The following is a 27,842-nucleotide window of genomic DNA, read 5'->3' as shown; positions in this document are numbered from 1 at the left end:
ACCCTTTGGTTCACTAGTGTCCATCATTTACTCCCTCCCCCAAATAGCCCTGGCCCTTCTTGCTCCTTGAGCAGGTAATTAATTACACCTGATCAAGGGTACATACAATAACATCGCAACAAATTAACTTGTATTTTAAAATTTAGAGAACAAATGTACACAAACATGACCGAAAAATCTACTTTTTTAAAAGGGGAGATAGGATTCCTAGAAAGATACATTGAAAAGAGTACATTTTCCCCAATTGTAGGAAACCTATATTTGGAGCACACTTTTTAACTAGATTCCTGGGGGTCTAGGAAGTAATCCCAAAATGTTCACTTTTAACAAATTCATAGGTAATTTAGATATAGCTCAATTTGGAAACCACACTCTATCCTACCTTCTGCCTATATTTCAAAAGGTATACATAAAAGGAAGCATAATTACAAAGAAGTAAAACAATGTTATTAGAAAATTATGCTCTGGCATGCTTTCCCTCCCAATGCACTCTATTTAAGCAAGAAAAAACATCTGAACTTAGGTACATAATAAGAGTAACTTCATATTTAGTCTTCAGTATTTGTGCTTAAACCAAAAAAAAAAAAAAAAAGGAAATTTGAAAAGCATGTTTTAAAAAACTGCTATACACCAAATTTCTGTACACCAAAATTTTCTATATATTGAGGTTTCTTTGCACCCCAGTGTTCTATAAAGAGTTGAAACAGATTTCTAAGTCCCCCTTCCAACCATAAAATGATCCAGCTTCAGCTATACTCTGTGCCTGTCAATCTCAGTTAAAAGAAAATTCTACTTCACAAACAAAACAGTATAATTAATAGTAAGACACCCACGTTTGATTTTACTAACAGATTTTTTTAACTGCTAATAAAAGAATGGAGATTAACAGGTCAAAGTGTGAGAAATGTTTGACTAATGAGGTAATTTGAAAAAAAAAATGACAACCAGAAAAATGAGAATGTACTTCAATTTATAAAAAGGAGACTGTAAAAATTTTTCAAAAGCAGAGAACGTTTTAGCATACAAAGAGGGGACTTGTAAAGTTTCACTTTAAGGAAAACTAAAACATCAGTTTGTCACATCATTCATTAATGTTTCTTCCTGGTTTTGTTAATATTATTGAAAATGAAGGCTACAGAAGAGCACCCCAGGGAAGTTACCTGGAGGTAGGAATAGAAAGATGGCTTAATCTTGTACAATATACGTTACCCATTCTAAAAAATAAAATACTTAAAAATAAGAAAAGAAGCTTTACCTGGTATGGTAATTAAAGTCTGCACAACTCATCCCTTTCTAAAGGCAACAAAACTGTTTACTTAATAAAAGAACTGCATGATTATCTAAATTATTTGAATGAGAATAGTATATGACTCTTAAGTGCAAAAAAGGCTGTGAAGACAAGGGAAAGGGTTAGTAGTGATTTTAATTTTGTTGAAAAAACTCTTAGAATATAAATTCTACTTCTCCAAATAAGAGCAAATGTCAACCAATTATATTATGAATGAATTTTAAAACCATATGCTAAACTAAAATTTAGAAACTTTTGTAGTTCTCCTATCAGACACTTTTTACACCACCACATACAAAGCGTCCAAGCCTACTGAAAGAGTTGATTCAAAGGAGAAGAAAAGAAACTTTGTTAGCAGTCACCAACAGTTTGGGGCTCTGTAAATAACAGCTGTCAACCAAACCAAAGGACATTTTTTAAATGCACTAAGAATGGAATGGAGAGTTGGTCATAAACTATTCACACCTTAATAAGATTATTCCTTCTAACCCTGAACTAAGTTATAAAAGATTTTCACAATTAAAATATATGGTGTGTAGTGCTTAAATACACAGGGTTTAGGACCAGATAGCATAGCTAGATTTAAAATGTTTGCTCTCAGCGACAGAAGATTGGACAGAAGGAGAAGCCAGACATTGGAAGATGCTGCACTGGTGTCCTTGAAGATGGGAGCCATGAACCAGTGAACGCAAGTGGCCTATAGAAGTTAGAAAAGGCAAGGAAATGGATTTTCCTTACAGTCTCCAAACCCTGCCCTCATCTTGATTTTAGGACTCCTGACCTCAATAACTGTTAGATAATAAATTTGTGCTGTTTGAAGAAACAAAAAATAAAATTTAAATCAACCAATCAATTAATCAATCAATCAACCAATCAATCAAATGTTTGCTCTCTCACTTAACTGTCTGTATTATTTGGGTAAATTACTCTAACTCTACCCGTTTCCCTATCTGTAAAAATGGAGATAATAGTAGTATCTACCTTAAGGCTGCACAACTCATCCCTTTCTAAAGGCAACAAAACTGTTTACTTAATAAAAGAACTGCATGATCATCTAAATTATTTGAATGAGAATAGTATATGACTCTTAAGTGCAAAAAAGGATGTGAAGACAAGGGAAAGGGTTAATAGTGATTTTAATCACTATTATTAAGGCTGTTTTGAGGAACTGAGTTTTTACTACATTAAGCAGTGCATTTTATTAAGTGTGTATTATCAATATTATCATGGAAACATTCTTGTAAACTAGTAACCCAGCCTCAAGTATAACTTCTAGTTTGTCTAAAGCTAGACAATTGGCTAGATAAGTTGGCTAAGATAGTTGGCTAGACAGTTGGCTAAGATAATGTGATGCATTACAATCAGTAAGGCTTTTCCATACTAAAAAAAAAAAAAAATCTTCAAGTAAAATGTCATAATCTGTTCCTCAACTCAACAGAACAGATTCTCTGTCACTAATTCTTCACAATCTAATCATTTCACTTATATATCATCACCATTTGGGGAATTTTCTTTCTTTCTGGCTTCTTTAAAAATGAAAGTTTTCATAAAAAATAAAGCAAGACAAAAACTATGGTTATAATCATGCTTTATTTACTAAGTTTCATTTTTTCTATTTAATATTATATTTCCATGCTATAAAAAAACCTCTTATCAACCTAGTTGTTGACCACAACGTGCCATTGTAAAGATTTAGAACATGTTAAACCATTCCTCCTCTGTAAGCTATTTATGTTGTTTCTAATTGTATACCATGACAAACAATGCTGTGATGAGCATTTAAACATCTTTTAACATTTTCAAAAGGACACTTTATTATTGTTTCTTTACTCGACAGTTTAGAGTAAAATTTGATGATATGAAGACCACAAGTTAGTAGAGGGAAACCTTGGGGGGAGGGGGCAGGAGCTGAAAATATACTAGTGAGAACAAGTGTTTAAAAGCTCATGAAAATTTCAAAAATTTCGATTCCAACATAGACTGTGGAGTTCTCTTTCATGTTTTCTATGTAAATTGAGATAATTTTTGCTCCTTTTTGATACGACTCATTTTAAAGGATACTGTTCACCTGAGAAGTTATGGTTAAGATAACTGACTTCGGAGTCGGAGAGACATAGATTCAAAACCCCTGCTCCACCATCCACTAGCTGCGTGACCTGTGGCACCTCACTAAGCCTCTCTTAGCCTCAGTTTTCTCATCTGAAAAATAATAACAGTATCTCACAGGATTGGTGTAAAGATAAATGATATTCTGTGTGTCAAACTCTTAAAAGAGTGCCGAACACATAGGAAATACACAAATAGTACCTTGTCATTGTTAATGCTCATTGAGGTGGTTTGAAAATAAGACCGGGTCTCATATTAAGTTTTGCTCCAAAAGACGCATTAGGGCTACTTTTCAGGGGATGTCATCCTGAAAAATCATGCTAGGGCTTATTTTCCGGTTAGGGCTTATTTTCGGGGAAACACAGTACGTGTGGTTTGTATATAAACTATTGGCTTACTCTAGATTATGATGGTACAGACGCACATTTTTAAAGTGCTGCATCATAGCTTTTAAAATACTGTTCAGTCTAAAAAGCTAATTGTCTAAATACAGAGATATGAAAATATAATATCCCTCACTAGGGTTATAAAAGCGGATTTACATATTTTTTAAAAAATTAAATAGTTTTAAAGAAATCATAAACATGAATTTTGCTGCTTATAGCATATATCACTGAAACTGTTTCTCTTGAAATGAAACAAGAAATTCTTGATTAAGGCTTTTTCATATGATGAAGAGGTCAAATATATTAAAAAACATGTCGTTTAAGTGAACTAGGAGTAATTTATAAGCTAGAATAACATTTCCTCTAGATTTTTTTTTCTTAGAAATATGTGGTAATATAAAAATTAGCAGAAAAGGAAAATGTACCAGCCACCATTTATACACTTTATCAATCAAGAAAACAACAATTAATCCTTTCGATGATTTGGCTAGATAAGACACTATTTTTAGAGGCCTACACTGAATTTTGCTGTTTAGGCAATCCATTATTAGCCAAGAAGTTTTGTAATATGTTGTTTCAGAAATTTAAAAAAAATAAATCAAGTCCTGAGTGGGTAAAATAGTAAACATATTTTTGAATTGTACTTTTTATACCCCACTAGGTAGAGCAGATAAAACATTTATCTGAATTAAAAATGGAAGAAGGGCTCATTTCAAAATATTTTAGGAGTTGGTATTTACCAAGTATAAGGCTAACTTCTAAGAAGAGAATAAAAAAATTCTTTTGTACCCAATGAATTTTCAGAAAACATTCCCAATTAAGTTAAAATTTAAATCCTAGTAATAATCATCATCATAAATAAAGGCCTGACAGTAAAGTTACTCTAGTGGCAAATAAGATAGCCAACTATCTATCATAACAGAATATTAAACAGGATGAAGTTTTTATTTAAACACTTTTCCTGAATTTATAGTTTAGATGGCTCATTTTCGATACAATTCCCAACTTCAGATTAAGTGAACCAAGCAATAAACTAATCGACATAGCATTATCAGTTGAACAAACATGACACACTTTACTTAGAGTCAAGATCCTTTGTCAGCTTGTTCTAACAAAGTGGTAGAAAGCATCAAATGATAAATTATCTTTCATTCAGTCAATGGTTGGCGTATTGAGTAAATTCAGAAAGTGCTGAATAAAATCACTTTCCATTTCACCCACTCTTTCCAGCCTGGGTGAGCTTTCCTCCTTACTTGAGTCCCCATATTTTACTTGACCATCCCCTTAGACCTTAGTCTTCATTTTCTGCAGATATAGATTTAGGCCATCACTGTTCAAATTATTCAACTTCAAATTGATAAGGCCTATAAATCCTTTATCAATATCTTATCACTTTCCCAACAGTGATCATTTCTAACCTTTACTTCTCTCCTCAAACTTCTAATTCTCTACCACTAGCCAAAACTGAACAGAAATCTTAATCCGCCATTTCCAAGTTTTCCCACCTTTTGGATTACATAAACAATGTCATGTCTAAGAGATCACAACTTCAGCTTTACAATAAATGTAGATGTTGAAAGCTGATAATCTTGCCTCCTTTGCCAGTATTTTCTGAAGATAACAGCATTAAGCACAAATTCTCTTACAGAACCTTATTTTCACTTCTATCGTCAGTAGGCCTTTTTCTATCTTTGTAACCTTCCAACTTCAATCTTACAGAAAAATATTGCTCTCCTCACGATTAAAGCTAACACCTCTAACCTAGGACTCATTCCTTCCCATCCAGACAGAGCCTCAAAAGATTACTCTTTTTCACTCTTTCTGGCATTTTAAACATCTTAATCTCACAGAATCTGTTCTTTCATCATCTTTAATCTTAAAAAGATTCTTTCTGACCTATGAAATCTTCTATATCATCTATTTTGCCACCAAATACCATCTTCCATCTCAATTTCCTTTCCTTTTCCCCTCCTTGTCAGTGTAGTAAAATGACTCTTTTGATGGTAATAATATTCAACTGATCACTCTGTTCTGGTTCTTTTACTTTAGTTGTTTTTCTTCAGCTCAGCACTATTGGTCACATACTCCTTGTCAGATTCTCCTAATGCACTTTCTTTAACATTACACTTTCCTAATTGTTTTCCTTTCCTAATTGTGTGTCCTCCTACTTCTCTCATTTTCACATGCCATCTTCATCACTCATCTTTTATTCTGCTCTATGATACACTACTTGTTATCAGACATCTAATAATGTCTTCAAGACCACTCAAGTTCTACCTGCCAAGTGAATCCTCTGATTAAGTCCAGCCACACTTTCTTCCTTAAAAGTGTTATTGCACTTATATATTGTTTTATAATGTATAACGGTTCCCTATCTTTCCTATCTGTGTCTTTTTTAAGCCTAGATTTAAAGTTTTTAGTAGGGACAATTTTCCTTTTATTTTTCAGTATTTTTCAAAATACAGAAAACAAGTCTGAACAAAGTAGTAGTCAGTCAAATACTTTAAGCTGTATAGTTAGTTTAGACAAGAAACAAAAGACATTCAAAACAAAAATAAATTTACATTACTGTGCAACATTTCTAATAGTTGCTATTTTAACTATAGTAAATGCTGTGGGTATTTTTTCTACTAATTTCCATATTTTTCACATTTTCAAGGGGACATAGCAGATTTGCCTATTTTATTACCTTTAAAATGTCAACCAGTTTAGTCTGAAAGTGGCCTATATATAGCTACCATGTCTAAAAAGATCTTACATAAGCATACATAGCAATCTGATAACCAAAGCAGCCAGTTACCTAATCAAAACAATGTATACTAGAGGCTAAAATCTGGGTGATAAAGAGATAAGCCATGCTTTTGTATTAAAAGCTCAGTATTATTAATCATATTTCTTAGGTTGCTATTTCCCCTAATACATACAGCTGAAGAGGGAAGTAAAAGGTAAGTAATTCATACAGACTTAATCACTGGGCTGTGCCCAATCATTTTAAATGTGCAGCTACTCAGGAATAAAGCTCACAAAAGCTGACAGTAGATATTATTTTTTCCATTTTACAGATCAGACACAGAAAGATTAAATTACTTATCCAAGATGACTCTAATTACTAAAAGAGATAAAGCCCAAATCAAAGACCATCAAAATTCACAATGTGTGTTTTCTACTACCCTGTACTTCTTAGTTTATATCTGGATGTGAATAAATAAATCATGACACTACCTAGATTTAGTTTTCGCAAAAGTTAAAACATTCAAGAGCAGATATAAACACAATAATTTTGTCTTGTTAAAGGTTAACAAAAACTCAATTTAGTATTTCAATGATAGGCTGAATACTAATTTTTTTAAAATTGTATGAATGAGACATATTATTTCAAGGAATTAAGTACCGAACAAAGCAAAGTATTAAAGTACCAAATAATCGTAATGGCTGTAAATCACCTGCACAGAAAGTGAATTCAGTTTCTTTCTCTAGGTCAAGACACTTTAACCAGCATTATTTATGTGTTAGATATCAAGTGGTAAGCAAGTGAATAAAACACAGCCTCCCATCCGCCCCCTCCTCACACACACCAAACCTAGCATATGGTCTATAATTTATCTATGTGTACTACAGCCAAATTCCACTAAATTGGAAACAAGTAGAAATCAGAGGTTAGGAAGTCCAGAGAGAAAATAATTAGATGCCCAATATCTATTTTCTTTAGTTTTGGGACTGCCCAGTGCCCAGCAAGAAACTTCAATTCCCAGTTTTCATTGAATGTCGGGGTAGCCAATATAAACAGATGTCATTGGGCAAGGCTTTCAAGAAAATTCTTTAAAAGGATCTGAATCAGCTGGAAGTCCCACTCTTTTTGCCATTTTCCCAATTTCTTCCATAGTCTGCCTGCCTGGAAAGACAGCATTTTGAATAAAATGTTATCAGCCATTTTGTGACCATGAGGCCATCTTGAGAATGAAAACCATGCACTAAGGAGGGAGGAGAAGAAAAATAAAAGATGTCTGGATTCATTGCCATGTCTTGAAACTGCCATACTAGCTCTTGAGTTTATGATATGTTAGAAAAAAGAAATCCCTGCCGTCTTTAGTCCATCGTTATGCTAGGTCTCTTCTACTAGTAAATGCAATTTCTAACTGGAAGAAGCTGAACAAACCATTCATTGCAGTATTCTTGAACAGAGTGAGCACAAAGAATATCTCAGGCAGCATTTCCCAAATCAGTGCTCCTATCATGAGAGATGCTAAAAGATGTACTATGAATTCTGTAGTTAAATGGTCAAATTATTGAAAAAGGACATATGCAATATCATCTTGGAGATTCATAAGGTATATTATATATTAAAAGTTCCACAGTGTGCACAGTATCAGTTGGTAAACAAAAGTTTACAGCCGTATTTTAAAAATGATTCCTTTTACTTTATTATCATTTTTCATTTTAATTAAAATTATACTCATACACTCACCTTTCTAAAACATGAATATATATTACTTAATTGAATCAACCTACTCTCAAAGAAGAGATATGCCACTAGGAAAGATATTCAAAACAACACACCATATGCTCTGAAGTAACTGATACAGGAGATCTAGTGTTCTAAAAATGAGTAGTCTGAAGAAGACAATGTTTATTTTTATAAGTTTCACTAACTACATAAAAATTAGGCACATGTTAACAATATCAATGAGCTCAAGTAATGAATAGAAGAAACATGTAGCCCAAGGAACAAAGTAGGGCCCTAACTCTGCAACAAAAAATACATATTTCAGTCCATGTATTAACTTTACCACTGCTAAAAAAACAACAAAAAAACGGTTATAAATCAAACATAAATATACCAAAAATAATAATAGCTAATTTATTAAATACCTAGTATGCATTAGTCATTGCTCTAAGTCTTTACATGTATTCACTCATTTGGTCTTTATAGCAATCCCATAAAAGAGGCCTGGGTATTAACCTCATTTCGCAGATGAGGAAACTAAAGTACAGTGAGGTTAAGAAACTTGCACAAGGGCACAGAGCTAATAAACCATAAAGTTAGAAATCAAAGCCCAGGCAGCCTGGCTCCAGAGTCTATGCTCTAAATACCATGCGATACTGTCTCAAAGTCAAACAGGAGTGGTCCACGCCGTGCACAGCTGCATCTAAAAACAATTCATACACACATATATCCAGATAGTTACCCATGTGTTGGTAAAGTTTTACGAGGCAATTTTGCATGTTAATTTTATCTTCACAGCTGTTCTATATCAATATATCCTGTCAATAGATTTACTTGGCATGCATTCATATGACTAAAGCTATGTGGCCAGACTATTCCACTTATCTGCTGTGTTGGAAATGTGTCCTCTCTGTGTACCACTAGTACCTAGTAGAATGCCTGGGAGAAAAGAGGAATTAACTGTATATTTACAGAATACAGAACAATTAAAAAGAGAACTGGGCATCAGAATGTAGATAGATCAGACCCAATTCATCATTGCTACTATGAAAGAACACTCAATGACCTTGGCTCACCAACAGTGATTCTTTAGTATCCCTTTAACAGTAACATTAAATAGTAACAATAGTAAGCATTTTTCAATTAAATCTTGGTATCATAACACAATCTTAAAATCCCTATAAAGTTAGAGATCTTGATGTACTAACAAAAACACTGAGAAAGATTCAGGGGAAATTTTTAAAAACATAGCTCAGTTTGATCTTTAGTTACACAATGGGTGTAATATATATATAGTATGTTACCACATTAAAATATTTCCTTTTATTTAAAAGCTGAAGGAAATACTCATTAATTTTTTTCCCCCTTCTTCCACCTACCCACCCCCTCCCCAACCCTCCCCCACTCTGGTTCAAGCCTTTGTTTCTTAGTCTAATTGTGTAGGACACAGCTCCCTGGCCCATGCTGGTATTATGAGCTTTGTGCTCCCCCCAGCTGAGGCAGTTGGTCGCTGGTAGGCTGCTCATGGCAGCTCTCACCAGCAGCCCGGCCACTCATGCTGGCCACCCTCCGCTCATGGCAGCACGCAGTAGCCCACCGCGGCCCAGCTCCAGGGAGAGTTGTTGTTCACAATCTTAGCTGTAGAGGGTGCAGCTCACTGGCCCATATGAGAATCGAACCAGTGACGTCGGCGTTAGGAGCATGGCGCGCCAACCACCTGAGCCACCCAGCTGGCCCTCATTCTTTTAATAATAGAGAATGATGTAGTCTAGATTTTTATTGTAACTATAAGAATTATATAACTATGAACAGTGGAGGATATATCAACTTGAATTATATTGCTGGGTACTATGTAATAGCACATATCCTCTTTGCTATTCATTTCTATACACTGCAAAGCAGTGCCAGAATTTCAGTTCTGATTGAACTCAAGCAAATGGTATGTATCTACAATACAGTTTTATCTAGTTTTGATCTGATAATTGAACATTCCTGAACTAAAGTTTCTATTATACTTATTGGTCTTTTAATTATTAGGCTTTTTTTGTTTTGTTTTAACAAAACATCTATTCCAGCTTTCATGAAGTGCAGCTATAGGACATATTTTAGCTTTGGTAAATTTTCACACAGTACTTAGAAAATTGAGATGTTACTTTTGAATCACTGCCTCAAGCTCATTCCTTAACAATAAGGGACATTCCTATACCAAAATACTAATTATTTCTTTTCACTTCAAAAACTGAATTACATTATATTTTCCAGAAGAGATATTTGACTACACTAAGAACTAAAACAATTAATCATCCCTTAATTGTTTAAATGTTTATTATCAAAATTACACTTTTCTAAAAAAAAGTGCTTAATACTTAAGCAGTGCTAAAAGAAACAAATTTCTTAAAAGAGTTCCCTTCATTTAAAAAATTCCTAGACGATCACTAACTTTGAATATTTTTGCTACATTCTCACATAATATAATCATTCTAACCTTAATTTAGGTTATTCAACAACAATGCTTCATTTTTGTCCCACAGCCTACATTAGAGCTAGGTGAAAAAGCACTAATACTTGAAAATAATATTATATACCAATCATTCCATCAGGCATCCTTTCAAAAAGAACACACATTCTGGATGCAAATTTGTCTTAATCTGCGTAGGTGAAAAAGCATGTATTTATGTATAAAGAAATGTACCATCTACCAATAAGGTAAAAACTAAAGAAAGCATACTATTAACTGAAAATAATTTTGTTTCCATTTCTACTCAGAGTGCACTAAATCAACAGAGAAAGCAGAAATTTTTTTCGGTGTGTTAAGGAGTTGCAGGTGAGATAAACTACACGGTACAGTTTCTTCTAAGCTGTTCATCAGTAGTTAACAAGCGGCAACAAACACCATGAAAATTCATGACATATTGTTAGCTTACAACCATCTCAAATTATTTAGAAACCTCATTTTTTTGTTGAAGGGGATGCTTTCGCATATGGGAAAACAAAGTCTCTTGTTGTACCTGCATGTTCATGTTAAAGCTAATCAGATGATTTTCTGTTGAAAAATTCAATCATATCGTATGACAACTAAGAATATATTTGTGAAAGAAAATAAGAACTTTCACCAGATAGAAAAACCTTGAATCAAATTCCAACACTTGAGTTGAAATGATGACTTTCTCCGTTTCCAGAAGGGCAACTGTTGTAATACACAAGGGTTAGATTCAGAGCATACTGATATAAATAATAAACATAAGGACACTGAAGTTCCTCCTCTCAGTTAACTTTAAAAAGGAAAACCTTACTAGGTACAACACACTGAGTAAAGAGGTAATATAAGCCTAGAAAAATGTGGTATTTCCCCTCATTTAAAAAATACCTAACAAAAATATTACATATATTTAAAATTATAAATCCGAAGGAAATGACTATATATATTCCATTTCAGAAGATGAGAAACTGGAATACAAATTTTAAAACCTCTCAGTAATACAGAACTTTCTGTGATGATAGAAATGTTTCACATGTGAGCTGTCCAATACAGTAGCTACTAGCCACAAGTGGCTACTGAGTATTTTAAATACGGCTAGTGGGAATAAAGAACTGAATTTTAAATTGTATCTAATTAATTTAAATTTAGCCACTTGTGGCTGGGACTACTACATTGGACAGCGCAATTCTAAGGAACTGGAGGGGAACATTTGTACCTTAAATTCTGATTCAAATAGTAAAAAGTCCTGTAGACAAGCATATACATAGATGCTTCTAAGACATGTTTATTTAAAAAAAAATTGTGATTTATAAAAAGGAAAGGGCTATGATACAATATAAAAACGTTGCTGAATTTTTGGGAATCAAGTTTTCTATACTGATCTTCTAGAGTGAACTAGAAAGAATATTGGTTCACAAGTTAGCTCCATGTTGTATTTTAGGGAGTCTCCAATAATATGGATGCCTGAGTGTCACCCTGCAAAAATTCTGGTTTAATTCGTCTGGATTGAATCCTGGTTATAAAGATATTTGAAAGCCACTCATTATTCTAACATACAGTCACTAAACTAGAAATAAAATAAGAAACTGGTTATTAGGCATAGGTGAAGTATGCAGCCAAAGACATTGCTTTGCTTGTAGGTATACTCACTAAAATCTCTCTTTTAAAAATCCAGTTCCTAATTCGTTCAACTCATCTTAATTTTCAAATTAAAAGGGAAAGTTTCTCTGAGAAAAACTGAAATCCAAAGAGAACTTCACCATTCCCACCACCACTAATCCTTGTATCCTGAGATCCATTATCTTTTCTCCTTTTCCAGGCCCTTACCTTATAAAGTGACATTAACTCAAATGAGTCTCATTTGGCTACATCAGAGGCCAGATAGGAGAATACCTTCAACTCACTATTCTAGTTAATGGCACAGACTTCTCTCAGAGCATATTCCCAAATAAGAATATGTTGACAGGAGTAACTCCTAAAAGCTCTGGCTTAAACTATGGTAGTGTTTCTTTTTTATTTAAAATGGTATTAATTACAATATAATTATACCACAAAAAATGTTTTGTAGTTTATTTAAAAATCACCAACTCTGTCAAAAAAGCAGAAGCAGCAGCAGCAGCAGCAGCTTATCCACGTACTTTTCTCCAGTATGCTTGGGGCTGGGCAGTAAGATGAGCTGGAAAAATATACACTCAATTGATACAAAAGCAGCTACAGTGCTTTCTCATCCAATCCTTAACCTATTAAAAGTGACATAAAGCAAGCATTTGACCTATTTTTTTAACACATAAATTCCATCATTTAAAGATTGACACCTGTCATCTATCCCAAAACAACTGATGAGCCAATTCTCAAATTCACTTTCTGCATTTATGAAGCATACCACCAGAAGACAATGTAAGCATTTACACCTTTTGACTCCTATCAAAGTATCAAAATATATCATTTAAATTGACACTGGTTTTAATGGTTTGTGTATATGCGTGTTACTTGTGATGTGAAAAGCTAATTATAAATGTTTTTGGTAGTTGTCTTCCAAAAAATAAGTAGCCTTTCCATGCAAGTAAAAATTTTGGTGGGAAAAAGTAAATTCAAAAGACAAACCGACATAATGGAAAAGGAGTTCATAATTCTGGAATTACAAAAGGGAAAGACAATCTAATACCTTTTTCTTAATATCTAAACCTAGATATTTTTCTCTGTTTAATTCCAGTTTCCATTCTAGCCTCTCCCCCACACACTCCCACAAAGCCTCAAGAATATCAAAGTTAGAACACAATGTTATTATGAAAAGGTACAATAAATTTAGGGTTGGATGTTAAAACATTCAATTTGACTCTGAATTTACATATGCATACATTTAATTTAAAATGCTAATGATATTAAAACGAGAAATGATTTGTTTCATAGCACTACCACAAGCAACCAATGAGCGTGAAGCAAGTTTTCACTTGGACCCTGCCAGCCCAAGTCATCAAGAATTTGGGAAAATACCAACGCTTGTTTCATAATACAGCGACTTTTATTTTTTCCCCATCCTTTAGTAAACTCTGAGATATATATTTTTAAATCTTGCTAATTAGTTACCAGCGTTCTTCAACCCACAGATCAGTTGTCCTACATTTTGTTTAGGTCCCCGCCTTGAAAACAAACCCGATTGCCCCATTTTCTGCGAGGTAAACTCAGCTCGGGGCAGCTCCCTATGAAGTCACCGCGTTTGTTGTTTCAAAGATGCAATTAAACGAAAATGACACAAGGCTGTCGAAGAGATTAATTGCAAGTGTGTGGAGGTGTCGATCATATATGTGTAAGACCAATGAAACCTACGTATATTGCTGTAAATCTATTTTAGTGATAATATTTCTCCCCATTTCCCCTCCTCCAATATATTTACAACAGAAGGAAATTAAACTTCGTAAGCTCTTTCTTGACTTTACCAAACTCCAGCTTTCCAGCTTCCTGTACTACAGTGTCCTGTAATGAGCAAAGGGGGGAGGGAGTTTCAACTCGCGCACGAAGAAGAAAAGCAATAATAGAGTCTGCATCAGGCAGTCTCTCTCTCTCTCTCTCTCTCTCTCTCTCTCTCTCTCTCTCTCTCTCTCTCTCTCTCTCTCCCCCCCCCGTCCTCACCACCCCACCCCCTCTTCTCCGAGCCCTTACATATACACATTCTTCTGGGCGGCCTCTAACCACACCGTGTCCACAATCATTTACAAAAATTAGAAACAGACTCCGGGAGCCCTTCCCTTAGCACGCACTGAGAGCAGAGCTGTACTAGCACGATGGGACAATGTCATTCCCTGTTACACCAGTCGCTCACTCCCCCTCTGGTTTCATCCCAAGAATCAGCTTTCCCCTGCGGAAGAGGGGGATCTACCTAATTCACAATGAAACTTCATCTCATCCTTTCCCACTGCAGGCACCCCACCCCCACTCTAACATACAAAAACACCCCACCAAGAAAAAACACAACACATCGATCTTCCACCAGAGCAACAGAGTTGGTTTCAGGGGCTGGAGCAAAAGCAGAGAGGAGGAAGAGAGCGAGGGCGGTGTACTTTGCTTGGCCCTCCTGCACATCCAGCCCAGAGCCCAGGGCCGCTCACGTCCTTCCTTACCCGCTCGTCCGGAGACCAAGTCCTGCTACTGAAGCGCTGGGCGAGGGCTGCGGGGACACGGCGTCGGGGCGGGCAGCGGGCAGCCGCCGCGGGCGCCTAGAACCACCACCTCTTCTCCCCCAAGCGGCTGCGGGCGTGGGCAGAAGAAGCTAGAGAAGGAGCTTGGGGAGGGGGAGAAGAGGAGCAGCATCTCCTCCTCCTCCTCCACTCCTCGGAAACGCCCCTCGAGCGGCGACCCCAGCCGACCGCCTGACCCAGGAGCGCCCAGGCAGCCTCTCCGCCCTCCTGTGCTCAGCGCGCTTCCACGGGCTTCTCCAACCCCCTCCGGCGCGGGGCAGCTCAACTCCTGCAGCCGGCTCCGAGCGCTACCGAGGTGGCTGAGGCGGACGGGGGCACCAGGGCGTGCTGCTCGCCAGCGCGACGGTCTCTAGGGGCCGTGAGCATGGTGTGTCACCCTCGCCGCGCCGCGGCCGCAGGAGCTGCTTGCACAACTCCAGCTCCACCTCAGGCGGCCGTGCGGGCCCTGCCCCCGTTCCTGTCACTCAACGGTTCCCGGGCTCCTAGAGGACCGCGGATCTTCGACCCTGCTCTCCTCTCGTCCTGATTGGCCCACTAGGCCTCCAGACCCACCCCCTTCCCTAGGGACGAGGTCGCCCGGGAGACCAGCGCTCCGGTTCCCATGACAACCGGTGCCTTGGGCCTGGCTTTTCGTGTTCTTCTGGCTAACCAGGCGCTCAGGTTGATGGCCCAGCGGCAAAGTTCTTATCCCCTGCTGTGTGGACTCCTAATTTTAGGCCAAGTTGAAAATGCTGCAGACCGCCCCCACACTTCCAACTTCAGAAACAGAAGTTTAAGGCCCTGGGGAGTGCGAGGGAGAGTGGAAAATGCTTAACTGATAGCTCTTCCCCTATCGGTCTAAAGAACCCCTCCCCCTACTTACCTTCCCTTGCCTCCAGCCTTGTTTCCAAATTCTCACTGGGCGGATTTGGCTTTAAAGGGTGAGAAGAGGAGAGATAGAGAAAGGGCAGGGCTCTGACAGCTCCCTGTAGCAATATAGCAACTTGGAAATGGCGGGGTCAACGAAAGCTGCTCGGTGAGTTTTCCCACAGTTGTAAAGTGATCTTCAAGGTTGTGGTGGGAGCACTTCATCAACCCCAAATGCCCTGTGGAAAATTGAAATGCTCTTATTTTTGAAAAAAAGAAAAAGTATGTAAATTCTTGCACGGTTATTTTTCCTCCGAAACTAAGGTATCCTAAAGTTTAAAATTTAAGTAAAACGTTTAACATAATCCAATAAAATAAAAAACATCCACTTTTCTATGTAGGACTGCACGTTACAATTTGGCAAAGGTGTGTCCTAGTAGCAGTTATTTCCCTCTTGCAAGCTAAAATTTGGGTTTCAACAATTTACAAGGAAATCTTGCTGAATTCATGAGCAAATGGAATCTTGTCATTTGAGTTTCAAAACTTTGGGTTTATTCTCAGAGATACAAGTATAAGGGAACCTGGGGGTAAGGGGACTGGGGATAAATTTAATCTTGGACCCCTAGTGTTGGGCCCTAGGTATGTAAATCGAAACTTCTTGGTTGAAGTTTCGAAAAGGAGAGCTCAGAGACAAAGTAAAAGCTGCTATCCTAGGTTCCCAAGCCCCTGAGGCTGCTGTGTATGTATGATGAATGAGGGAATTAGTAGTAATGATTTACCTTTGGCGAGCGCTTGAATTTTCATTATCTCATTTACTAAATGAATAACTATGATGGGTCGTCAGTCAAATATGCCTTGCAAGTATGCATTGAATGTGATTACTCAGTGCTAAACACAATGGGAAATGCATAGCAGAATTTTAAGATAAGGCCCCTGCGCTCAAAAAGCTAACAAAGCCTCAAAAAGAAAACTAGCACTCTTGAAACAATTTGAGAACAATTATACCTAGAAAGTGCAGACAAACTTTGAGAACCGTAGCAAATGAAAGTCTGTGGAATGGGCTGGATTTGTCAGATTATGGAGGAAGGAAATTTAAACAGTTTTGAAGGGTAGGTAGTGGGATGGATGACTCGAAGATGAGGAAAGATAGTTGAAGGAAAGAACTTAAAACCAGAGAGCGGCAGCAGAGATAGAGTGGTGGAAGTAAATAACAGTGAGAAGATCAACCTAACGAAACTGGAGACAGAAGTGAAGGATTGGAGCCATTTTCCCAGCCCTTCCCCCATTTTCTGAAATAGGAGTTTTTAAATGCTCTGGCTGGTAAAGTAGAGAGAGAGGTAGATTTTTTGGGAATAAAAACCTTCATGGAACATCTGCCTCTGCCACTGAAAGTTCCTGTATTTGTTGTAAAGAAAAGCAATGTCCATAATACTTGGAACAGCTTGTGAATTCATGTCAGAAAGAATGTATAGAAAGAGTATGGTGTTGGAAATTTTCACAAAAGTAGACAAACCACAGTGTTGTTTCTCCCTTCCTCTCTTCCTTCCTCCTTTCCTCCCATCTTTCCTTCCTTTCTTCATTTTTTTTTTGGCGTTAAGATCATTTCAAGTGGTTGCCCTCAAGGCTTTTTCATGAGTAATCCTGTTTTGTGTGAGCTGAGAGACTAGTTTTTAAATAAATGGCTGTGATACCAAAACCTGATAACAAGCACATAAAAGAGAAATCTACAGGTTAACCTCCTTTTGGATATAATAGAAAATTAAATACAATATTTACAAATAGAAGCTAGAACTGCATTACAAATGATATGCCTAAATTAAGAGGATTTTAGCCAGGTATATAAAAATTATTCAATAGTAAAAAACATAGTCATACAGTTGACTGTGAATAAGTCAAAGGAGAAAACTGTGTGCTTGTCTTAATTGATGCTAAAAGGATTTTGTAAAATCCAGCATCATTCCTAATAAAAACTTTTAAAGTATTTAAAATAGATAATTTAAAAATGTATGTTTTATACCAAAGCCAGAAACTTGCTTTATAATGAAACATTGTAATTATTCCCATGGTAATCATGGAAGAAATGCCCACCATCATACCATGTAAGGAAATGATAGCCAATGCAATTATATATGGAATAAAAATAAGAAATTAAGTACTGAAAATAAAGTAGGATTGTAATTTGTTTGTAAATGAAAATCCCAAGGATCAATTGAAAAACTTGTAGAATCAATAAAAGATGAGTTAAGGTATCCAGTTATAAAAATTAAATAGAAAAATTAAAAAACTTTACTATGTATAAAGCATAACCACTTAGAAAATATAATAAAAAGAATTCTATTGATAATAACCACAAAAAATTAAATAGCTGAAAATAAATACTAAAAGAAATTAATAACACTGACTTTAAAAATTATAGACTTTTGAGACAAAAAAATGTTTGAATAAAGAAGAGACATAGTTTTAGGTTAAATACTAAGATTCAAACATTGTATAATTATAATATCTTTTAAAAGTCATCTTATATCTATTACAATCCTAATCAACTGTGTAACGGAATACTTTTGGGAATTTGAAGAAATAATTTAATGTGGACGATTAACCATTCAAAACTATTCAAGGAGGTGCTAAAAAAAAATAAATGAGGAATCACACTAAAAGATATTAAAATAAATTATAAATGACAAAGATTAGCAGCAGACTTGACTCCAGGCCAGGTATGATATACTATAAAGTTGTTGACTAGGTATAATATATGATAAAGAAGGAAAACGTATCATTCAGTGAGAAACCTAGCTATTCCTAGTGTGTCATTTCCAACACGCACAGAGATACATATCCTTTTTCAAAGAATAGTTAGATCACAAACTCATCTAATACCTTGATATTTGTTATCTTCGTAATCTTTGTTCTCTATTATCAGATCTCTTGATGGGCCTGACTCTTTTGAGTGGCTCCATGCTATCTGTTGCCTAGGTGTGTCAATTTCAATAAAAAGGTAAACTTAGACAAGATAAAATTACCAGAAATTGAGTTTATTTGGGAATAGCAGAGAAATTAGCAATAGCAATTTAGGAATCTCATGCTGTAACAAGCTACAAGTGAGTCTGTTGAGGATTTGTGGAGGGCTGTTATTTATAGGCAAGGAATACAAAGAGGGGGAAGACCAAGCAGTAAATTCATTGGCTTAAGGAGGGGGAGAGATTCTTGGCAGATGTTCATTGGTCAGGAGATAAGTTTCAGTCTTCTGTAAATCAGGCATTTATGGGGAATCAGTTTCTCAGTTCCTAAATTCCGTTATTCTGAAGGCACATGCATGTGATTTTCCGTTTCATATCCTCTCATTCCCAAACATCTGCTATTCCTTACATGTTAAATTACATTTCTTTGTACCTGCTCTTGGCTTATATGTGGAGTAACACTGTAGGTTTAGCTTCTAGAAGTGTAATTGCTAGATTAAAGAATAAACATGTTTTACATTTTGATAAAGAAAACCAAGCTGCCCTCTAGAAAAGCAGTGCAAGTTACAGTCATCTCAACGCAGTTAGAAAGTGTGATAGCATACCATGTTTCCCCATTCCTCATTAACATAGCATTATTAAACTTTTTTGACCTTTGCCAATCTAACAGATACAAAATGCCATCTCATTCCAGGTGTAATTTTCATTTCTATTATGAGCATCAAGGTATTTTATGCTTACAAGATATTTTCTTTTACCAAAAACATTCTCCCATGTTTTCTTCGAGAACTTTCATGACTTTGTTTTTCACATTTTATTCTTTGATCTGTATGGAATTTAGTTTGGTGGTAGCAACAGCTACCCAGTTATTCCGAAAAACTTTAAAAGAATTTGTAAATTTTACTACATAAAATATAAAGATTCTATATAAAAACAATGAGTAAGAAATTTACAGAAGAAATTCAGAAAAGCAATGCATATTTGAAAATAAAACAGGTATGTGAAGAAATTAAAATAACAAAAATGAGCTAGCATATATAACTATCAAATTGGAGAAATATGTTTAAAGACTTATAACACCTGGTTTTGGTGAAAATATGCAAAATAGGTAATGCCCCATGATTGTTGGTAGGATTATATGTTGACTTATTTCATTTGGGAGTGCTATTTAAATGTCTTTCATAATTCATAATGTTTATATCCTTTAACTTATTCCATTTTGGAAATTTATCCTAAAGAAATATTTACATTCATAAGCAGAGATATGATCAAGAATATTCATTGCAGTATCTTTGGCAGTTGTAAAAATTTAAAAAAATAAATGTCCATGATAGTGAAATGATGCCATAAACTATAGTCTAGCTACTCATATATTACCTAGTTACAAAACCACGTCGCAGTACTGTATGATCTGATTTCTCTTCAAAAGTACATATATCTATACATGACAATATTCACACTGTTAACAATGGTTTCTCTGAGGATTAGAATTATAGAAAACATTGCATTTCTGAAATGGTTTTTATTTAGAATCTTTACAACGAGCACGTGTTGTTTTTGTTACAAAAAGTTAACATACATTTTTACTTCTAATAATAAAGAAATTAGATAGCTGATCATAACAGAAATTTAATTATGCTCCCAGGTGGCCCATGGGCCTCACAGTGTTCATCACTTAGGGACCATACTTGTGACACTCTAATTTAGGAATATTTTATGGGGACGCATGGATCACCTCATAATGGACCCCCTGAAGCTATATGCCTAGTATGTGTGTTTGTGCATTTTTCTAGGGAAAGCATCTATATGTTTCAATAAATTCAGAAAGGGGTTTATATCTCTGCAAAACTTTAAGACTGTGTTCTTTAAATGCTAATGTTTTAAAAATACCAGCTTTTACCTCAAAGGTTGAAATGAATTCTGAGCTAATCTAAATCTGTAAATAGCAGTGTTTTTCCCAGCTGGCTCCTTCCTTGTGTTCATCTCAATGTGAAATATTTGTATTTTGGCTTGTATCAACTATGTTAGTGTTTTCCCCCTTTAAGCCCAGAAACATATTATCCTTTCTTGCTTACAGAGTAAGGACTGTGATGGGAACTTTGCCCAGGTGAGAGTAGAAGCCAGATAAGTAATCCAGTAAAACATGAGCAGGTAACTGGAGCACAAACTCTGACGGTGCTTAAGGAAGACTTTGTGAGGCAGTACTAACACTTCCCAGTGGACCAAGAATTAGCCAGGGAAATAATGCAGCAATGGAAACCAGATAGGCCTACAATTACCCTCAGGTTCATTGAATAAACAGGTTATTTCTTTTAGTAGTTGCTGAACTCTCCTTAAAAATCTGAGAATTCCCCCAGGATGTAGAGTTACATGACAGCAATGGCACAGATAACTAAATGTTGGGAGGCAGCCTAGTAGCTTAGAACAATGAAAGAGCACACAGCATTTGCACTCAGAAGACCTAAGTACAAATCTTGGCAAGCCACTTAACAACTTCTTTGAGCATCATTTTCCTTATTTATAAAGTGAAGGAAATAAGAATAGCTGGTATGTTCCACACATAATTGCCTGTAATGTTCTTTCAGTATTCAATAGGATTAAATGAAATATGTATATGGAAACTATTTATAAACTTTACACCACTATTTTAAAAAAATCTAATAGCAACAGTAGCTGTACGGATTTTTGGAATTAGTGTTTTAGACTTATTCAGAATTTTTTCTCAAATAATCTCTTATTCTGAAGAGAAACTAGAAAATATTAGATACCAAAGCTAGCTTGTCTTATGGGAGGTTAAGTCAGAGAAATTTAATTGTGCTGCTCCTATAACTTCCACTTTGTTTGCCAGTGAGAGATTCTTGGCTCCTTTCCAATTTCCCCTATTGACCCCAAACTGACCAAGGCTTGTTAGGTACTCTCAACAGGGCTGGCAGCCTATCAGGCTAAAAGCATTTGCCTACTCCTGCTTCACTTGTCAGGCTCTACCTGAACCAAAATATTTCTCCTGAACGCCTTTGCTGGCAATTCTCATTTTTAGTCACTAATGAGTTAAACTCCAAAGGTGTTAACTTTAGAGGGTCAAGGTTAAAATGCACTTTACCTTCCAGCTTTCTCTCTTTGAACTTAGTGTAGATAGGTTTATCAGATTAGGTAGTTGTCACTTTAAACCCTGAGGGTAAGAGACACTGCAGAGGTAAATTTTAATTAGTGAAGGGGAAGGAGGAGAGAGGGGAAGCTAGTTTCGGTGTGAGTGGAAGAGAAAGAGGGAGAGAGAGGCCTTTGGTGGGGGGAGAGGTAATGCGGTTTGAGGGTGACCCCCAGGGCGATGATACCAAGGGAGGGGATCAAGGAAGTGTATGTAGCACTAAGAGGGTGTGGCACTGAAATCAAACTGCCCAATTCACAATTTTTACTAGGGCTGGTCCTGCCTCTGACTCATTTCTACTACTTGTCCTGGCAAGTTATGTAACCGCCTATTCAATTTGGATGAAGGGAGTATGGCAAATAAGCATAACCCTTCTGTTGTTTGAAAGTTAGCCATGTGAACATACACAGAGTAATTTAATATGAATATGCTGTCATCTAAATCTGACCTACAGGGACATGCCTTAGGGTTCATGATTGCTAATCTTCATTTTTTTTCTTTTTCTTTAAGTGTTCTCAGAAATGGAGGCCAAATCAGAAGTTAAGCTTTCTAGTTTATGTTCTGTTTTAAAGAGGGTGATTTCGCACTCTCTGCTGGGAGTGAGTTGCTGTGCAAGAAGGTTGCTCATTAAGGGCTTTGTTAAGTGGTGTTGGAATGTTTAATAAAACAAAGCGTCACTTCGTGAAGAATTTCTTGAAAGTTGAGTGCCTTGATTTTTGCATTTCCCTCTATAATGTCTAATAGAAAATGTAGAAGGAAGATGGTCTTATCCGCAGAAACTGATGATCAGTTTAGGGCTAAATATTCATCATATAAATGGAAGAAATGCTTTTTATAACCACGTGAGGAGAGGAAATTTATCTTAGAGTTGAAGCTGTTAGGATGAGTAGTTTTTCAGCTCATCTGAAACGTTAGAGAACTATAAAAAATTATACATATGTAACCTAAGCATTTTGTTTTTACTAAAAACCTATCATTATGCATTTATTAGCCAATCTTTTGATGCTGGTCCAAGCGCCTCTCTGATCATGAATTTGCTGTTGCAAGTTCCAGGTTATCTTTTTTTACATAAACCATTTCCAAATGCAAAATCTGCAATGTTCTGTTTTGGTTTTTGTTAAAGGAAACGCAGAAACTGACATTTGTGAAATAATATAGTTTAGAATACTTCCATATTTGTGTAATGTCTTCCAGTTTTGCCCATGATAATTTGTAGCAGTGATTTGTCTTTCCACAATATTTAACTCCGTTTTTTAAAAGTTATGATAAAACATGTATAACATAAAATGTATCATTTAGCCATTTTTAAGTTTCAACTTCGTTTTCAATAGGAAAAATACTAATATCTTGTCCTTATTTTTAATAATTATATAAAAATTAAATTGCCTTATTATATTAGCAAGAATAACTCATGTTGAAAGCTTGGGAAACAAACGAGTTTTATGTAAGCTTCATAGGGACAGGATTTTTGTTTTATTCATTGCAGTGTCCTGTGTCCTAGAACAATGCCCGTCACATAGTGGTACTCAGACACTATTAAGGGAATAAATGTGTCTTAGTAGTTACAACTCAGGTGGAAGAAGCATAAATATGCAGGTATACAATGATAGAACTCATCAGTAAATATTCAGAGGCCACACATTCATCTGTGTGTTTTAGAGATGGAATGGAGAACGTTAGTTAATCTGGTGGATTGACTAAGTGAAGTAATGTACTAGAGTTTCTATTTTATTTTGAAAAATCCCCATATAGTGTTTAACACATCTTATACACAATATATGTTCCATAAATATTAATCTTTGTTGATTGTTGGTTGACCTCTTTATTCTGTTACACTACTGAGGGAAGGAGGGAGAGAGCAAGGAGGACAGAGAGAAGGAAAGAAAGGGAAGGGCAAAGATAAGAGCTTTTAGCATTGCATACATAGTCTTGGAGTGCAGAGGGGAAAAGAGTGTTTTCTACCCTCTCAAAACAGTTGCTAAAAAGTATGCCAATAATATGAACTCAAAGAAGAATGAACTCTATTCCCTTTGATGAGAGAATATATTCCAATTATTCAGCCTTCAATAAACATTCTCTTGCTTCATTGTTGTTTGAATGATCCTTCTTTCTTTTGTTTGTTTTCTTAAACTTTTATCTATTTATTTTTAAGTGTGTTTTTCCAGGACTCATCAGCTCCAAGTTAAGTAGTTGTTTCAATCTAGTTGTGGAGGGCTCAGCTCCCTGGTCCCTGTGGGGGTCGAACCGGCCACCTTGTTAAGAGCACTGCATTCTAACCAACTGAGCTAACCGCCGCCTCTATCTTCTTTTCTCTTGTCTAGTTCTCTTAATGGGAAAGTCTTTTTAGTACCTTTAATGGCAAATTGAATTAGAGGAAGAGTTAAAGCATCTGTCAGCCAAAAACCATTGCTAGCCCAAAATCCCCATCTTTAAAACTCTCACCAGGGGGTGGCTGGTTAGCTCATTTGGTTAGAACACAGTGCTGATAACACCAAGGTTGCTTGTTGGATCCCAGCATGGGCCACTGTGGGCTGCGCCCACCTTAAAATAAATAAATAAATACATACATACATACATACATACATACATACATACCTAAATACATAAACACATAAATAAATAAATAAAAAACTCTCACCAGCTTGAGCCACAGACTAGATTTTAATTACATTAGTAACTCAAATTTAGCCTCATCTGCTCTCATAGGACTTTCAGACTCCTGAAAAATTCCCACCTACTTCTCAGATTTCCAAGCTTCTCCAAGAGATAGTTCACATGTGTCTTTGTTCTTGTGCTCAAACCTTTTCTGAAAGTCTAATGCCTGAACATAGGGAGCTTGTCACTTCCACTGCTGCTGATATCTTCCATGAGAGAAACAAAATTGGTGTCAAGGGGATTGTCTCTCAGTGCTCCAAGTTATCCACCAATGAGCCAGAGCTGGACTGGGCAACTGCCAAAGTGAGGCCATCACTGTGACACACTTTGCTACCTGGTTCTTGAAGCAGTGTTGCTTGTGTTCATTATACCATAAAGTCTCTGATGAAATAAACTATTTTAAGTGGATGGAGGTGAAGGAAGAGGTCACCATGCCATGCCTTTCTCTTTACTGTCATCACCCTACACACACACATACACACACACACACATTCACACACTTACTCTTTCCCTGTTCTTCAGCCACAAATAAAAGCACTTCTATGCATAAACTTCAAATAGATGCTTTGAGAGGTCATCAGCTCTCCCTTTCAGCACAGCCAGACTCTGACAATCAGAACATTGCAGGCAGAAGCAGTGGGTGATGGGTATATTCTCTTTAAATAAGATAACAGAGAGATACTTAAAGATAGTCATTTACATTGGGCATTGGACCATGTTTTTCTCAGTAGAATATGAACTCTTTGAAGGCAGTACATCGGAAAGGCGATTGGCTCCAAGTGCTAGAATATCTGATAACCAGCAGCTTAAATAGAAAGGGTTATTTTCTCACATAAGAAATCAGGTGTTAAACCACTGTTTCTGATGTTCAAGCCAGAGTTATTGCAATTCTCTTTGTCTTCCTCCTATAGTCATAAGAGGACTGCTGTAACTCCAGACATCCGATTCTCTTTCAAGACCAAAAGAAGGATGGAAAAGTGTGGGGCCAGACTTGGTTGTTCATATGTATATATATATATATAGTGCCAAAAAATGTATACACATGTTAAGAAAGGAACACTGTATTAAAATTGTAATACTCGATATATGCCAATAATGAAAGATGAACACAAGTCACGTTTCGCTTCTGCTGTTACAGGAGGTGCTCAGAGTGGTTACCGTCAGAATCCAGACACTTCCGATCATTGCGAACTACTTTTTGAGCAACATTGACCAAAGTGTCCATTTGTATACATTTTTTTGACACCCCTGATATATAAAATTAAAGAACTTTTCTTAAAAGACTTTGTTCCAGTACTCTTTCACCTACATATATTTGGCCAGATTTTTGTCCTTCTACATACAAGGAAAGCAGGGAAGAAAATACTTACCCTTAGTGAAGGCAGGCACAGGAAACAGGGTTTGGAAATGTGTATTGGTTTATTTAGGCAACCATCACATCCCCAGCATGGGAGTACTACAGGCAGACTTCAGGTTCAGTGGGTGGTGAGAGTAGGGTGAACGGGTTATAGGCATAACTTTTTCCATAGAATCTTTAAGTAAACAAATGAACTTTATGGACTATTACAATCTAAAACAAATTTTAAATGAATTATTTAAAAATAATACAATATTTTCATTAAAAATAAATGTTTTTAAATATAATCTCAATATCTGTGTTAATAACATGTTCAACTACAGTCACAGTAGTAAGATTAAAATATAAATGTAAGTTATCAAGTAAAATGCAAAAATCTTATAAAAAGAGATTAAATTTTATGTAAAATATCATTGGTTTCTCAATTACTATAGAAAGTTTCCTGTCAAATTTCTAGTCTCTTCAAGGTCCATCAGTTTAGTTCTCAATTTCTGTTTGATGGTCATCAGTGCTAGGCCACTGCCTCTCTCTTCCCCCAGTGTCATATAAATGTGTTTTTTTTTTTAGATGACACAGATGATTATTTCAGTCTTGCTCTAGTTATAGATTAACCCAAGTAAAATGTAATCGCTCTAAGATACAAGAGACCTGTTTCAAAGGGGAAAACAAAGAGCTAAAGTAGTTAATTTGATATGATCATGAATGAGGGTTAAAATTTATATAGTTTTGGTAAAACCAAAGTTCCGAATTTATATTTGCATGAAATGTGCAAAAACTCTTGCTTAATTCTGTTTCATACTACTATTGTACTCATTCTCTGAAAAGCATGTATTTTATATTAGTAATATGGATCTAGCCCTTGAAAATAATATAATTGTATACTGTACTTCTAACAATGTAAAGAAAAATGTATTAGCTAATTTGTCTTAGACTTTTACATTTCTTCTTCCTAAAAGAGATTATTTTCGATTTTGAAAGAACTAGAGATTACGTTTGACTTACTTTTTCTATTCTTTCATAAATGGATTTCATATTTATTTTTTCATTTTTACAGATGATAAATATTTCTTGTACTTTTGTAGATAAAAAAAGACTATCGATTCACTATGAAGCTCCTGAGAATTCCTATTATACCTGGCACGTGATTAATAATATTTTAACAGAAAATAAATTCCTATTTAGGTTATCAATTCTGCAAATCTCTTGATTTATATTCCACCTCTGTTTGAAGATACGTATGAACGACTTAATATGTTTTCATAATTTCTAGAAACTTGTTAATGCTAGCTAATCACAAGCAAGAACATGCAGTTAAACAGTTACATTGTACTTTTATTTTTATTAATAATGTTTTTTTTTAAATTGGTAGTCTATTCAAAGATGCATGGATATAAATTGTATAAAGAATTTCAAGTTCTTACATCTCATGTTCGTCAAAAAGCAGACATACACTCAATAAAAAACAACTCAAAGAAAGATGACTTGGCTATGCAAAACTTAATCAACATACAGATTTGTTCAGACAGACGCTCACTGGGAGGATTTGACATGATTGAATTGTCATTGGTGGAGTTTTGATAAAGTGCTTACTGTTTTTCTTTGCTTTTTATATTTCTGCTTGTAAATATACTTAACATTCATGGCAGAATCTTGATTTAATTTTCTTAGAGAGCTGATGTAATCTATATTTGACAGTTTTTCTTCAAGTTTCTAATAGCACATTGTTATTTTTTAACCTATGGGTGATTGGAAGGGGCATATATGCCTTCTTTGCTTGTGGTAGTTATTTAATAGACATTTAACTTCTTTTAATTCTTTTACAAATGTTGAATTTTTTTCTCTCTCTTCATTTTGAGGCATGAACCTGATCTTTCCCTTTCTTTCTGTAGTCTTTTTTGTTTTTGTAATTGGTTGTGTGACCCTGGACAAATCACTTTAGCCTCTTTGTGCCTCAGTTTCCTCATTTGTAAAATGGATGTTATA

General features: G+C 35.7%; 1 protein-coding gene across 6 annotated transcripts in view; it reads right to left on the bottom strand.

The window, feature by feature from the left end:
• Nucleotides 1-15,337, bottom strand: part of PTPN13 (protein tyrosine phosphatase non-receptor type 13) — a 173,107-nt gene extending 157,770 nt beyond the window's left edge. For all 6 annotated transcript variants that reach the window (XM_081050073.1, XM_081050075.1, XM_081050076.1 and 3 more), the window contains exon 1: nt 14,822-15,337. The gene's annotated coding sequence lies outside the window, so the exon portion shown is untranslated. The remainder of the gene's footprint in view (nt 1-14,821) is intronic.
• Between the last annotated feature and the right edge of the window lie 12,505 nt (nt 15,338-27,842).

This window comes from Rhinolophus hipposideros, assembly GCF_964194185.1.
Source record: "Rhinolophus hipposideros genome assembly, chromosome: 1".
Taxonomy (NCBI): Eukaryota; Metazoa; Chordata; class Mammalia; order Chiroptera; family Rhinolophidae; genus Rhinolophus; species Rhinolophus hipposideros.
This window is presented reverse-complemented; position numbering and strand designations above follow the sequence as displayed.